This window comes from Salmo trutta, chromosome 1 (genome assembly GCF_901001165.1).
Source record: "Salmo trutta chromosome 1, fSalTru1.1, whole genome shotgun sequence".
Lineage (NCBI taxonomy): Eukaryota > Metazoa > Chordata > Actinopteri > Salmoniformes > Salmonidae > Salmo > Salmo trutta.
Window position 1 is genome coordinate 46,926,302 of NC_042957.1, and position 15,200 is coordinate 46,941,501.

General features: G+C 45.6%; 1 protein-coding gene across 1 annotated transcript in view; it reads right to left on the bottom strand.

Moving 5' to 3' along the window:
• LOC115197531 (gap junction gamma-1 protein-like) overlaps positions 1-15,200 on the bottom strand; it is a 53,423-nt gene that overhangs the window by 33,781 nt on the left and 4,442 nt on the right. The window lies entirely within an intron of this gene.

Consider the following 15,200-nt stretch of genomic DNA (forward strand, 5'->3'; position numbering starts at 1 on the left):
TACCTCTGTTGACTTCACCGACTACAGCTCAGCCTTCAACACCATAGTGCCCTCCAAGCTCATCCCTAAGCTCAGGGCCCTGGGTCTGAACCCCTCCCTGTGCAACTGGGTCCTGGACTTCCTGACAGGCTGACCCCAGGTGGTGAAGGTAGGCAACAAAACCTCAATCACGCTGATCCTCAACCCGGGGGCCCCACAGGGGTGCGTGCTCAGGCCCCTCCGGTACTCCCTGTTCACCCATGACTGTGTGGCCACGCATGTCTCCAACTCAATCATCAAGTTTGCTGATGAAACAACAGTGGTAGGCCTGATTACCAACAACGACGAGACAGCCTATAGGGAGGAGGTACTTGCCTTTGTCAAATGGAAAATACCCTCTCCCTCAATCGTGTACTACAGGAGCAGAGAGAGCATTGCCCCCTCCACATCGGCAGGGCCGCAGTAGAGAGGGTCAAAAGCTTGAACTTCCTCGGCGTGCACATCACTGAGTAACCTGTAATGGTCCTTTCACACCGACAGTGTTGCCAGCTTCAGTTGAATGGTGAGTTCCAGATAAGTAGAGACATTCTTCTAGCCATCATAGTGACTGAGCGCTGAGTAGATGCTTATGGGCTGAACTCGCATTGGGGGAGGGCACTTAGCTGTGTGTGCACATTCACACAAGGTTCATATCGCCTTGTACATGTCAGTAAAAACATGCAAGTGTTGTGCAGACGTGAGTACATGCACCTACACACACACAACAAGGCCAGTGAGCAGTGCACAGACCTTTCAGGGGGCAGGTGCTCAAACGTTTTTGTCATTTAGCAGACACTTCTATCCAGAGCGACTTACAGGAGCAATTAGGGTTAAGTGCCTTGCTCAAGGGCACATCGGCCAATGTTTCACCTAGTCGGCTCGGGGATTTGAACCAGCGACCTTTCGTCCCAACGCTCTTAACCGGTAGGCTGCCTGCCACCGTCAACAAAACAAAAGGAGCTGATCGTGGACTACAGGAGACAGCAGAGAGAGCACGACCCCATCCACATTGACGAGGCCGCAGCGGAGAGGGTCAAAAGCTTCAAGCTCCTCGGCGTGCACATCACTGAGGACCTGAAATGGTCCCTTCACACCGACAGTTTGGTGAAGAACGCACAGAACACAAAATCGACTTTCAAAATGAATATTTCAAAATTCATAACATACTAACTGCCTCTATAGCGATTACTGTATTTATTTTTCGCATCGGCCTATTTATTTCTGCAACAACACACTCACCACAAATGGTAAGCAAGCTAGTTACAGTGCCTTCTAAAGACATGATTGACATGGGGAAAAGAGGGTGGGCTATCAGGTGATCATTGATGTTGATGATTGACGTAAATCTGCTAGTTAGCTAGCTCACATTTTTTCAATTCCTTTTTTTTTTTTTTTTAACTGGGCAAGTCAGTTAAGAACAAACTCTTATTTACAATGACGGCCTAGGAACAGTGGGTTAACTGCCTTGTTATTTGGGGGCTGATTTTGATTTATCTTTAATGCTCTTAAATAATAAGTTCATAATATAGCCTAATATACATCTTCTACCTCATGATACAGTATATGGCTGTCTGGATAGTGGCTTGTGTGGATATTTTAGCATATGGTTGTTAGCTAATATAAACTACCTGTGTTCAGTGCTTAGGCCCACTTTGTAAATCGGGGCATTGGTGGCATAGAGCAGTAAAGTAGAGGCACTTACAGAAGTTGCACACATTGGGGACAATTTATAGTAGCCTTTTTTTTGCCTTGTGTTAGGAGCATTTTTATGCAATTCTATGTAATTTTACATGACTGGAGACTTTAGCAGAAACGTTTTTAACACTGCACAAATGATTGATCAAATGACTGATTGATTTTTAACCAGGAGACAGGCCAGTACATCAGGAGACGTGGAGGAGGCCATAGGAGGGCAACACCCCAGCAGCAGGACCGCTACCTCCGCCTTTGTGCAAGGAGGAGCAGGAGGAGCACTGCCAGAGCCCTGCAAAATGACCTCCAGCAGGCCACAAATGTGCATGTGTCTGCTCAAACGGTCAGAAACAGACTCCATGAGGGTGGTATGAGGGCCCGACATCCACAGGTGGGGGTTGTGCTTACAGCCCAACACCGTGCAGGACGTTTGGCATTTGCCAGAGAACACCAAGATTGGCAAATTCGCCACTGGCGCCCTGTGCTCTTCACAGATGAAAGTAGGTTCACACTGAGCACGTGACAGACGTGACAGAGTCTGGAGACGCCGTGGAGTACGTTCTGCTGCCTGCAACATCCTCCAGCATGACAGGTTTGGCGGTGGGTCAGTCATGGTGTGGGGTGGCATTTCTTTGGGGGGCCGCACAGCCCTCCATGTGCTCGCCAGAGGTAGCCTGACTGCCATTAGGTACCGAGATGAGATCCTCAGACCCCTTGTGAGACCATATGCTGGTGCGGTTGGCCCTGGGATCCTCCTAATGCAAGACAATGCTAGACCTCATGTGGCAGGAGTGTGTCAGCAGTTCCTGCAAGAGGAAGGCATTGATGCTATGGACTGGCCCGCCCGTTCCCCAGACCTGAATCCAATTGAGCACATCTGGGACATCATGTCTCGCTCCATCCACCAACGCCACGTTGCACCACAGACTGTCCAGGAGTTGGCGGATCCTTTAGTCCAGGTCTGGGAGGAGATCCCTCAGGAGACCATCCGCCACCTCATCAGGAGCATGCCCAGGTGTTGTAGGGAGGTCATACAGGCACGTGGAGGCCACACACACTACTGAGCCTCATTTTGACTTGTTTTAAGGACATTACATCAAAGTTGGATCAGCCTGTAGTGTGGTTTTCCACTTTAATTTTGAGTGTGACTCCAAATCCAGACCTCCATGGGTTGATAAATTGGATTTCCATTGATTATTTTTGGGTGATTTTGTTGTCAGCACATTCAACTATGTAAAGAAAAAAGTATTTAATAAGATTATTTCTTTCATTCAGATCTAGGATGTGTTATTTTAGTGTTCCCTTTATTTTCTTGAGCAGTGTATATCTCCACCACCCAAAAGGGCACTTGGCGAGTGCTAAGGAAAAGGGGCAGGTGCTAGGGCACAGGAAGACCCCTATCTGTGCACGTGCCTGCCAGTGAGTCAAAATCATCATGTGTAGAACATCCATCATGCACTTCGACAGACAGAGTGGAGCAGTCATCCACTGTGCGGGGGGGGGGGGGGGGGGGGGGGGGTCTTTACCAAGGACATATACACCTATAAACCCGCAAGGCTGTGGACTCACCTGACCTCCCATTCCTCTCCCTGTCCTTGTCCTCCCTCTCTTCCCCGACATGCTGCCTCTATCACTCCATTCCTTCCTCTGATCTCTCTCTGCTTCACCGCTCTCCAAGTGCTAGACCTTCTCTCAGTCTGGCCGGTAAAATCTTCAGCTTCTACGGGGCTCCCGAGTGGCGCAGTGGTCTATGGCACTGCATTTCAGTGCTAGAGGTGTCACTACAAACCCAGGTTTGATTCCAGGCTGTATCAGAACTGGCTGTGATTGGGAGTCGGTGTACAATTAGCTCAGCGTCGTCCGGGTTTGGCAGGGGTAGGCCGTCATTGTAATTAAGAATTTGTTCTTAAATGACTTACCTAGTTAAATAAAAAAATATATAAAAAAGTGATGCCTCGTGTCCTCTCTGGGACTGTGAGCTATGTGTTCCTGGTGTTTTGACGGGGCAGCCAGAGGCTCTAACCCTGAGCAGACGGCCGTATCGATAAATCCAGGAGTCATCAGTCCTGTGACTGTCTGGCCATGACTGGGCCAGTGGAACTGGGACAAGGATCTTCCTGGCCATTACACTCTAACACACCGGCAGTAGTTCTTCTCAAAGGACACCCCACATTACCCCGTAACACCAGCTCTTTAATGACCCACTTTAAGTGGCTAGGAATTTTGATCAAGAACCCAAATCTCTTTAAGAAAAAAAGGATCAACATCATTGAATTTGAGAGATATTCAGTAGAGCTGCCCTATAAACTATAGTGTATCTGTTTCTGATGTGAAAGGGTTCCCTGTTTCAGCAAAGACGAAAACACAACTGTTAGTTAAAGGTAATTGATAGTGGCAAACAGAGTAAACATCCCATAGCTAAGTAAGGGATAAAAAAAAATGGAAAAGTGTAGGACTTTCCCCTGGAAAAATATTTTCCCATGGATTTATTTAAGTGAGACGCCAAAGGCCCCCAGAGCCAGATTCCAACACCAACTTATTCAATTGAAACTAATTGAAGCCAAATTCAACAGATGGAGAGCATTATGTTGAACTATGCAATCACATTACCTTCCACAAAAGACTGTGTGCGCCAGGGAGGAGAGAGGAATGGAGTAGAGAGTGGAAGAGTAAGGGAGGAGTAGATTCACTCCCAAAAACAGTAACAAAGTGAATTCACAAAATAAATAATCCCTTGTTGACCTAAAACGGTGTAGGTTAAAGCATAAGAGCATACCATGACTACACCATTGTAGGCCTACTGTTGTACGTTGTGCTGCCTCACATCCAAGACCACACACACTGATGCTTATTGTTCAGGCAAGCAGACAGATAAAGTCATGTCTCTGGTTTGTTCATTGGCCATGAAGGTCTTAGTTTCCATGTAATCTCATTGTTGTCGTTCTCCACAGTAACCAATGTTTGAAGGAGAAGCGTGCTCCTTTACAATAACAATAAGAGGCACGCTGGAGGATTACAGACTTGGGCTGAAGAAGCACAGTCCTGGCTCACTATGTGTAGCTCGAACTCCAGTTATTATTCATGTGTGGAGCCTAAGTCTTGCCAGGGCTGCCAGTGACTCCACACACATAAACTGACCGGTTTTCCAGCATTGGTCCCTCACTGGGTCAATAATTGGATGACTTGGGGTGGAGAGTGTAGGGGAGAGGACCGGCTGCTCCAGGAGTCCTCTGCTGCCAAGTTCAGTAGACGAGATGAGATCCAGACAACTCCACTGCCCCAGCCAAGGACCCCTACTCAGTCTCTCCCCCATGCCCCACACCATAACATACACTATGTCATTATCACCTTCAGATAGAACACATTCCCCATCAGCCCTTCCTTTGTCGTACTGTAAACACTCTTGAGTTAAGGCTGTTGATGTAAGAGGACCTTCCCCGAATCCATGCCCTTCCCATTCGACGGTGGAAACTAAGGTGAGGGGACTACAACAAAACAATTACAAAACATTTCTGAAATCCAGACCCATTTAAAGTTAACCCTTGAGCTCTTCTGTCAAGCTCATCTCAAATAAAAAATAAAAAAAGGGTATAATCTCAAAGTTTACTTTGAAGCTATCGCCCATTATTAGCTAGCATCTGCACAGCCCTTTGGGCCATTTTCCTATCTATCACACCACCAGATAATCGCCAGACCCCGTGGCCATAGAAACACACTCGTATTACTGTTTAAACATGCCTTGGGGAAAAGAGGGAAAGAGACTGGGGCAGGAGAAGAGATTGTGGGGGGGGGGGGGGCAGGACCGTCCTGAGAAAGCTAGCTCATGGTGGTGATGTAACAAGGCTGTTGGAAAACGACGAGCGTGCCATTAGTTTGTTTTAAATTCTTGCCCAATCGTTTCATGTTGTTTCAAGCTGCCTCCGTGCGTTGCTGATGGCAGGCCGACAGGCTGTGCCTGTTCATCCCACTACCATCTAGAAGGCGGCGACAGTACAGATGCATCAAAGCTGGGACTGAGAAACTGGTAGCCTGGAGATAGAAGTTGTTTATCTTAAACAGTCACCACTAGCCGGCCTCCGCCCAGTACCCGGTCCTGAACCTCAGACATTGTCACTAGCCGGCAACCACTAGAGACTGCTGACATATGTACACAGATCCATACCCACTTCATATGTATATACTGTATTCTAGTCATGGCTCATCCTATATAATATTCTTTATACTCAGGTCCGGAAGCTAATTTCCTGCAATTCTATCCATTTTGCTATGGGGTTTTGTACTGTATTCTAGACAGAGCTCACTCTAATATTTCTACTACTGTACATTGCATTTTAGTTACACTGCTTATTGTATAAATGATTGGAGACAGGCGCAGGAATACGTAATAGGGGGTTTTAATACTCCACCCAAAAATACAACATGCCATGAAAAGGCACGGGGACGAAGTCCAAAACAAACACGTATACAAAAACACAGGGATGTAACCCAAACAAAAGAGCGAGGTTAAACTTCTAATAAATACACGGGACGAGACCCGTAAAACAATATACGGGACGAGACCGTAATAGCGAGTACACAATACACGCAGCACGAAAGCCGAAACAACAAAGCACAGGTACTCACAAGACCAACGGACATTGGAACATTAACTGACCACAGAATGGCGAACAGAGGGCACATATATACAATTACTAATCAGGGGGAAATAGGAACCAGGTGTGCGTAATTAGACAAGACAGTCCGGGGTTGGTGGTAATGAACCAGTTCAGTGACACCTAGAAGCCGGTGACGTAGAACTCGGGAACTAGTGCACGGAATGAGCAGCAGTACCGGAGGGATCGGTGACAGTACCCCCCACCCCCTGACGCACTGCACTAGCAGCGGGACGACACTGGCCTGAGGGACAACCACAGGGATGAGGTGCGGGTCAGTCAGGGCAGGCAGAGGGGGAGGTTCCGTGTGGAGAGCCAGTTGTAGCTTCAGAGGTAGCGTTGTCAGATGAGATAGTTGCAGCTGCAGAAGTCACGTCGTCGTTGGACGGGCCAGTTGCAGCTGCCGAAGTTGCGGCAGCGTCGGACTGGCCAGTTGTCGTGGTTGCGGCTGCGTCGGACTGGACGGTTGCCGAGGTTGCGTCGGACTGGACGGTTGCCACTGCCGAAGTCTCCATACCCGCTGTCTCCACTTAGGGTCGGTTAATGTCACGTTGTATAAATGACTGGAGACAGGCGCAGGAATACGTAATAGGGGGTTTTAATACGGCACCCAAAAATACAACATGCCATGAAAAGGCACGGGGATGAGCCAGTTGCAGCTGACGAAGTTGCGGCGGCATCGGACAGGCCATTCCCGCTGTCTCCATTTAGGGTCGGTTATTCTTTCACGTTGCATAAATGACTGGATACTCACAAGACCAACGGACATTGGAACATTAACTGACCACAGAATGGCGAACAGAGGGCACATATATACAATTACTAATCAGGGGGAAATAGGAACCAGGTGTGCGTAATTAGACAAGACAGTCCAGGGTTGGTGGTAATGAACCAGTTCAGTGACACCTGGAAGCCGGTGACGTAGAACTCCGGAACTGGTGCACGGAATGAGCAGAACTACCGAAGCAATCCGTGACACTTATACACACCGCATATTTATTTATATACTGGATTCTAACATATCTACTAATGTATTGTACATATCATTCTTAGAATATCTTGTGTACATTAATCCAGTGTAGATACATACAGTTTCCATTTGGATTACTTTTACAGTGCTATTTGTGTTGTTAATTGGATTAATTCTGACATGTCTTAATTTCTTTCTTTTTACTTTTGGATTATGTGTGTATTGTTTTGTATTGCTCAGTATTGCTGCGCTGTTGTTGCTAGAAACACAAGCAGTTCCCTGCACCTGCGATAACATCTGCAAATCTGTGTACGCGACCAATAATCGTTGATTTGATTTGTTCCATGATCTGTTATTGAAGGTTATTATCTTGGAGGGGCCTGACAACTGATTGACAGCTTGAAGAGAATAGGTCAATGAGTGATAAAGAGAGGCCTAGATTAGGGCAATGTTAAACTATTGTTTCTACTGTGATAGCCTTAAACGCAACCCATAGCTAAGACTGACCTCCCTTTCTCTCTCTGCCTCAACTCAGATCATGGAGACAGCATCAATCAGGAAGGGCTTTCAGTGTAGCCTTCCATAAGTAGTTGGTGCTGACTCCCTAGAGTTTGAAGAGGAGAGAAAGGGATCAATGCAGAAGAGTGACTAAACCCCAAAAGTGAAGTGAGAGGACAGAAGAGGACAGAAAAGACGGACTTCGAGTCATTTTCTAACTGACCCACCCCGCCACAGTGAGTCAGGCCAGTAAAATATGCATGCTTACAAAGCTAATGGCATATCAGCATATAGATGTAGCCTATTTGAGGGAGAAGAGCTGTGGAGAACGTCAGTTTGGTGATTTGTCTGTGATCTGATCACAGTATAAACAGATCAATCCCTTGTCTCATTGATTGGACTCCAGGTTAGCTGACTCCAGACTCCAATTAGCTTTTGGAGAAGTCATTAGCCTAGGGATTCACATACTTTTACAACCTACACTGTGAATGTTTAAGCGATGTCTTCAATGTAGACAAGAAAAATACAATAATTAGTGTATTATTAGCTTAAGCACACTGTTTGTCTATTTTTATGACTTAGATGAAGATCAGATCAAATTTTATGACCAATTTATGCAGAAATCCAGGTAATTCCAAAGGGTTCATATACTTTTTCTTGCCACTGTAGCTAAAAATAACCCAGTGCCAGCTTGTATCTCTATCTCTGCCATTTTGGTCGTGTGTACTGCACACCCTTAAAGATGCTCAATTGACCGAAAGGATTCTCTTGGGCAACTCAGAGTTGCAAGACCCTTGGTTTCAGACTAGACATTTACAGTGTATGTTTTCCGCTGCTCATTCACATCTATTCATGGTAAGATCATTATGTCAGATTTGACATAGACATGACACAAATTAATACTGTGAATAAACAATTTTGGCCTTGAGTGCTTCTGTCAAGCCCATAATTTCTCTCTCTTTTGTTGTTGAAATCTCCAAGCGTTAGCTCTGAAGCTATTCCCCGAGTAGCATGTAGCATCTGCACAGCCCTTTGGGCCTTTTCCTGTCTATCACACCACCAGATAATCGCCAGACCCCATGGCCATGGAAACCCATTCATGTAGGAATGTTACTTTGCTGAAAAATGACTTGGGGAAAAAGAGGGAAAGAGATTGGGGGAGGAGAAGAGACTGCGGGCCGGAGGGGGGAAGAGGACAGGATCGTCCTGAGAGAGCTAGCTCATGGTGGGGATGTAACAAGGCTGTTGGAAGACAATGAGCGTGCCATTACTTTTTTGTGGTTGTTTTCAATTATTGCCCAATCGTTTCATGTTGTTGTCAACCTGCCTCTGTGCGTAGCTGACGGCTGTGTCTGTTTGTTTGTTTGTTCCATAAATCTGTTTAGATGAAAGGTCATTATCTGACAGGGGCCTGACAACTGACTGACAGCTGATTTGAAGAGAATAGGTCAATGAGTGATAAAGAGATGCCTAGATTAGGGCAATGTTACTGTGACAGCCTTAAACGTAACCCATAGCTAAGACCCTTCAAATTGACCTCCCCTTCTCTCTCTGCCTCAACTCAGATCATGGAGTAGCCTTCCATAAGTAGTTGGTGCTGACTCCCTAGAGTTTGACGAGGAGAGAAAAGGATTTATGCAGAAGAGTGACTAAACCAGACAAGTTGAGCGAAAGGACAGAAGTGGACAGAAGAGTAGGGTCAAAACAGCCAGCTTCAGTCAGCTGTTCTAGCACACTCTACTGGTCTTTTTCAGTCATTCAGAAAGTCCTAGACTTATTTGAGTTCTTATTGGTCAAGGTCACGCTACTCGTTCTCCTGCATGAGGTCACATACCTTTGCAGTTTGGATGTTTTATTGTGACTGCAGCTTAACGCAAGTGCCAAGAGATCTTTATGTCTTGTGGGTTTGGAGCCAAGTAGCGTCTGTTGTCAATAATTATATTGTGTTGAGCTTGTTAGTTGGCTCGCACTCCCATTTGCGTTAGTGCTAGCATTAGCATTTGTATTCAGAATGCATTAGGATTTAGCATGCTTTTTAGCCATTAGCCGTTTGTTTGCATTTCTCATGCATGGTGACAGGCTATATTATTAGTGTATATTGCTCATGCTATAATTCAGCAATAAGGCCAGAGGGGTTGTGGTGTATGGCCAATATACCATGGATAAATGGCTGTTCTTAAGCACGACGCAATGCAGAGTTCCTGGATACAGCCCTTAGCCGTGGTATATTGGCCATATACCACAACCCCCCGAGGTGCCTTATTGCTATTATAAACGGGTTACCAACGTAATTAGACCAGTAAATCATACGTTTGTGTAATACCTGTGGTATACGGTCTGATATACCACGGATTTCAGCCAATCAGCATTCAGGGCTTGAACCACCCGGTTAATAATCTGTGTTATATTCTAATTATATTCTGTAGACATTTCTACATTGCTGTATTTGCTATATATTTGTTTATGTACAGGACCTCTAGTTTATGGGGCCTGTTTACTAGTTAATTTATGCTAGGCCTTATTACAGTGTTGTACGCTAGCTTGTACTTTCATGTCACGCATATTATATCAGTGCTACAGCCTAAATGTATTTATTCTTTCTTTTCAGAACCACAATCATTTTCAGACACAATTCATGTCCGTTCTCACTGGATGAGAACCAAGGGTGGTCAGATATGTGTGATGTGTGTATGAATGTCTCCTTCCATTAAACTCCCCTGAACCTGGACATCCGCCTCATCCTTGTTCTTAAGGCCGGTGGCGGGTTGCTTCCGGCCTTAAACCAGCACCTAAGGTTTCTTTTTGCATTCATGGTCCTTCGATTCTCTACAACCCTACCCATATCTTTTAAGTGTAACATAGTCATTTTCTAACTGACCCACCACACCACAGTGAGTCAGGCCAGTAAAATATGCATGCTTACAAAGCTAATGGCATATCAGCATATAGATGTAGCCTATTTCAGGGAGAAGAGCTGTGGAGAACGTCAGTTCGGTGATTTGTCTGTGATCTGATCACAGTGTAAATGGAGAAATTCCTCTTGAATATTTCAGCCCATTGGAGAATATTTACCTGTCTGATCAGATCTTGCAAGTGAAGGACTACTGTAATGCTTGACTGAGCATGATTGTTTGACCATTTAACATAAATTACCATCTCTGATATCATCTTGCAGATCTATCCACCTGTTTGCCTATCCACCATATGGAGTTTGGATGGACAGCTACATGACCAAAGGCAGTGGGATGTCTCAGAAAAATAACCCTTACTGCACATGTAGCAGTGGCTAAAAATAACCCTGTGCCAGATTGTCTCTATCTCTTCCATTTTGGTCGTGTGTACTGCAGACCCTTAAAGATGCTCAAATGACCGGAAGGATTCCCTTGGACAACTCAGAGTTGCAAGACCATTGGTTTCAGACTAGACATTTACAGTGTATGTTTTCCGCTGCTCATTCACATCTATTCGTTGTAAGATCATTATGTCAGATTTGACATAAATGAATACTGTGAATAAGCAAAAAAAACTTCTGTCAGCAAAGAAGCAAACAAAATGTCTCCCTTTCCCTCTCTCTCTCTCTCTCTCTGTGCCTTTCCTCCCCTCTCTGTATAGCTGTGTCTGGCTGCCAGGGAGTAACAGGTTGTCTCTGCTGCGGTGGCCCCTGAGCTTGGCTGTTGTGCTCAGCTCTCCTCTCCTGGTGACGAGGACACAGAGAGACAGAGCCCATGCAGACACGTCTGGCCCAGCTAAAGCAATGGGGCATGAGCAGTGAGCGCTGCTGGACAAATCCGCACAGCACTGTGACACAGATCCCCTATTGGATTCTTATTGACGACCACATCAGTATCTGGGCCCTGCAGATGACCCTTGCGTGTGCTGATATTGTGTGTGTATGTTTGTGTGTGAAAGGGCTTTCTCTGTGTGTTCCACCACAGCAGAGACAACCTGCTGATAATTTGTCACAGTGTGTCACAGCGTGTTTCACCTTAGTATCACACTGTGTGTGTGTGTGTGTGCTAGTCTAGAGCTACGTATTAGCCACAGAGCTTAGAACTCAGGCAGGCGAAGGAAGGCTTTGGTTTAAGGAGCCAAAATACAGTATCGCAACATAATACGATTCAAGCGGCACTGAGTATGCGGTTATGTTTGAACAGTGTAACTGTGCATCCTCCGTCCTGGTTATATTTCACCCTAGCAACAGCTGCACCTCACACGCAAACGTCCACACACCCACACACGACACACATAGATCTCAGTTTCATTGAGTGAATGACAAGCGCCTCTGTGTTTTAAAGTAAATTCCTTTCTACTGTGTGTAGTGCAGCCGGCCTTTAGCTTTGCGGCTCCACCCCTTTAGTGACTTGCGGGCGGTAGGCATGAGACCTGTCGCCACGCGTTACGGCCCGTGCCGTCTCCTCCATGCTTGTATGTGAATGCATCACGGCGTTCTGACTCACGAGACTGAGAAATCCGTGTGAATATGTATGTCCCACGATGAACGGAGCGTAAACGTCTCTGTGTGTATGAGCAGCGTGTGAATCTGTGTGTGTTTGAGACGGTGTGCGCGTGTGAATCTGTGAGGTTGTGTGAGAGACGGTGTGTGTGTGAGAGAGAGAGAGAGAGCCGCTGTGTGTGTGTTACACGAGGCACATGTGTCTGAGCGGATCCCCGTGCTCAGCAATGACATTCCCAGTAGGAAGGAGTCTAATGGCTGTACGCATTTTGCTGTGCTGCTCACCTCCCCTCAGGAGTACACACTGAGGTAAACCAGACATCACAGTCTGTACACACACACACACACACACACACACACACACACACGCACACACGCCCACATGCACACACAGACATTTTCCTTTGCGTTACAGACCTTTATAACACTGATATACAGTTTCTGACGTCTGGTCTGACGAACATTCATGGCTCTATATAAGCCCGTCTACAAGTCTACAATATCTGAGGGGTGGTGCAAGTAAATGAACAAATGACAGTTTACTTTTTTCCCCCCGAAAAATTACCCTGATAAATATGGTGTATGAATCGTGACGATACGGATTCTCTTAGTTAGAAAAGTGAGCAATTTCTGTTGCTTAACAAAATGACAGACTCATCGTTATACATGGAATGCCAACTACGGACATTTGTGTTTTAAGGGGGGGTGGGGGGGGTGACTGCAGGGGACATTCTCCTCAGACTGACGTCAAGTCATCATGAGTCATGAGGACAAGGACACGATCTCTCCCCACTGCTCACTGTGTAGTTTTGTTGGAATGTTCGGAAGGGTTGGGATAAAGCCGAAGTCAAATTTCAGTCGGACCGTTTGTGTACGATTGCCAAATAAAGTGATGTTAATCTTGTGTTTTGGACTACAGCCACCCCACCGCGTTTCTGTGTCAGTGTTAAGAACAAGCAAGAACAAAGAAAGTGTGTAGTTGGAGTGCACACTCATTAATCTTACACATTAATTGGAAGGGAAAAAAATGCATTTTTCGTTTAAAAAAAACAGCAAGGTCAAAGTCTTTCTCAAAAAAGGCACTTTCCTTTAACACACTCCCCACACACATTTCAAAATCCTCTACTCGCTTCCTTAACACACACACAGTATGACCTTCCGTCAGTGGATAGAGGAATGCTTTGTGTCACAAAATGGCGGTCAAGTGTTCAATGAATCATATCAATATCTTACTGAAATTGAAACAGTTCCAAAAGACTAGCAAAATTCATCATCCAGAGCAAAACAGTTTCACAAGACCGGCTCAATCCATAGCCAATATGTTCATATCATAACTGTTCCACAAGATAAACCACATTAAAACCCAGAGACATTTCCTTACCTTTACTTAACTAGGCAGGTCAGTTATACAGCCCCCCCCCACCAAAAAAAGAACATACAGTGGGGGAAAAAAATATTTAATCCCCTGCTGATTTTGTACGTTTGCCGACTTACAAAGAAATGATCAGTCTATAATTTTAATGGTAGGTTTATATGAACAGTGAGAGACAGAATAACAACAAAAAATCCAGAAAAACGCATGTCAAAAATGTTATAAAATGATTTCCATTTTAATGAGGGAAATAAGTATTTGACCCCTCTGCAAAACATGACTTACTACTTGGTGGCAAAACCCTTGTTGGCAATCACAGAGGTCAGACGTTTCTTGTAGTTGGCCACCAGGTTTGCACACATCTCAGGAGGGATTTTGTCCCACTCCTCTTTGCAGATCTTCTCCAAGTCATTATGGTTTTGAGGCTGACGTTTGGAAACTCAAACCTTCAGCTCCCTCCACAGATTTTCTATGGGATTAAGGTCTGGAGACTGGCTAGGCCACTCCAGGACCTTAATGTGCTTCTTCTTGAGCAACTCCTTTGTTGCCTTGGCTGTGTGTTTTGGGTCATTGTCATGCTGGAATACCCATCCATGACCCATTTTCAATGCCCTGGCTGAGGGAAGGAGGTTCTCACCCAAGATTTGACAGTACATGGCCCCGTCAAATGATGCGGTGAAGTTGTCCTGTCCCCTTAGCAGAAAAACACCCGGAAAGCATAATGTTTCCACCTCCATGTTTGACGGTGGAGATGGTATTCTTGGGGTCATAGGCAGCATTCCTCCTCCTCCAAACACGGCGAGTTGAGTTGATGCCAAAGAGCTCCATTTTGGTCTCATCTGATCACAACACTTTCACCAATTGTCCTCTGAATCATTCAGATGTTCATTGGCAAACTTCAGACGGGCATGTATATGTATTATTGAGCAGGGGGACCTTGCGGGCGCTGCAGGATTTCAGTCCTTCACGGCGTAGTGTGTTACCAATTGTTTTCTTGGTGACAATGGTCCCAGCTGCCTTGAGATCATTGACAAGATCCTCCCGTGTAGTTCTGGGCTGATTCCTCACCGTTCTCATGATCATTACAACCCCACGAGGTGAGATCTTGCATGGAGCCCCAGGCCGAGGGATATTGACAGTTAATTTGTGTTTCTTCCATTTGCGAATAATCACACCAAATGTTGTCACCTTCTCACCAAGCTGCTTGGCGATGGTCTTGTAGCCAATTCCAGCCTTGTGTAGGTCTACAATCTTGTCCCTGACATCCTTGGAGAGTTCTTTGGTCTTGGCCATGGTGGAGAGTTTGGAATCTGATTGATTGATTGCTTCTGTGGACGTGTCTTTTTTACAGGTAACAAGCTGCGGTTAGGAGCACTCCTTAAGAGTGTGCTCCTAATCTCAGCTCGTTACCTGTATAAAAGACACCTGGGAGCCAGAAATCTTTCTGATTGAGATGGGGTCAAATACTTATTTCCCTCATTAAAATGCAAATCAATTTATAACATTTTTGACATGCGTTTTTTTTAAAATATTTTTGTTATTCTG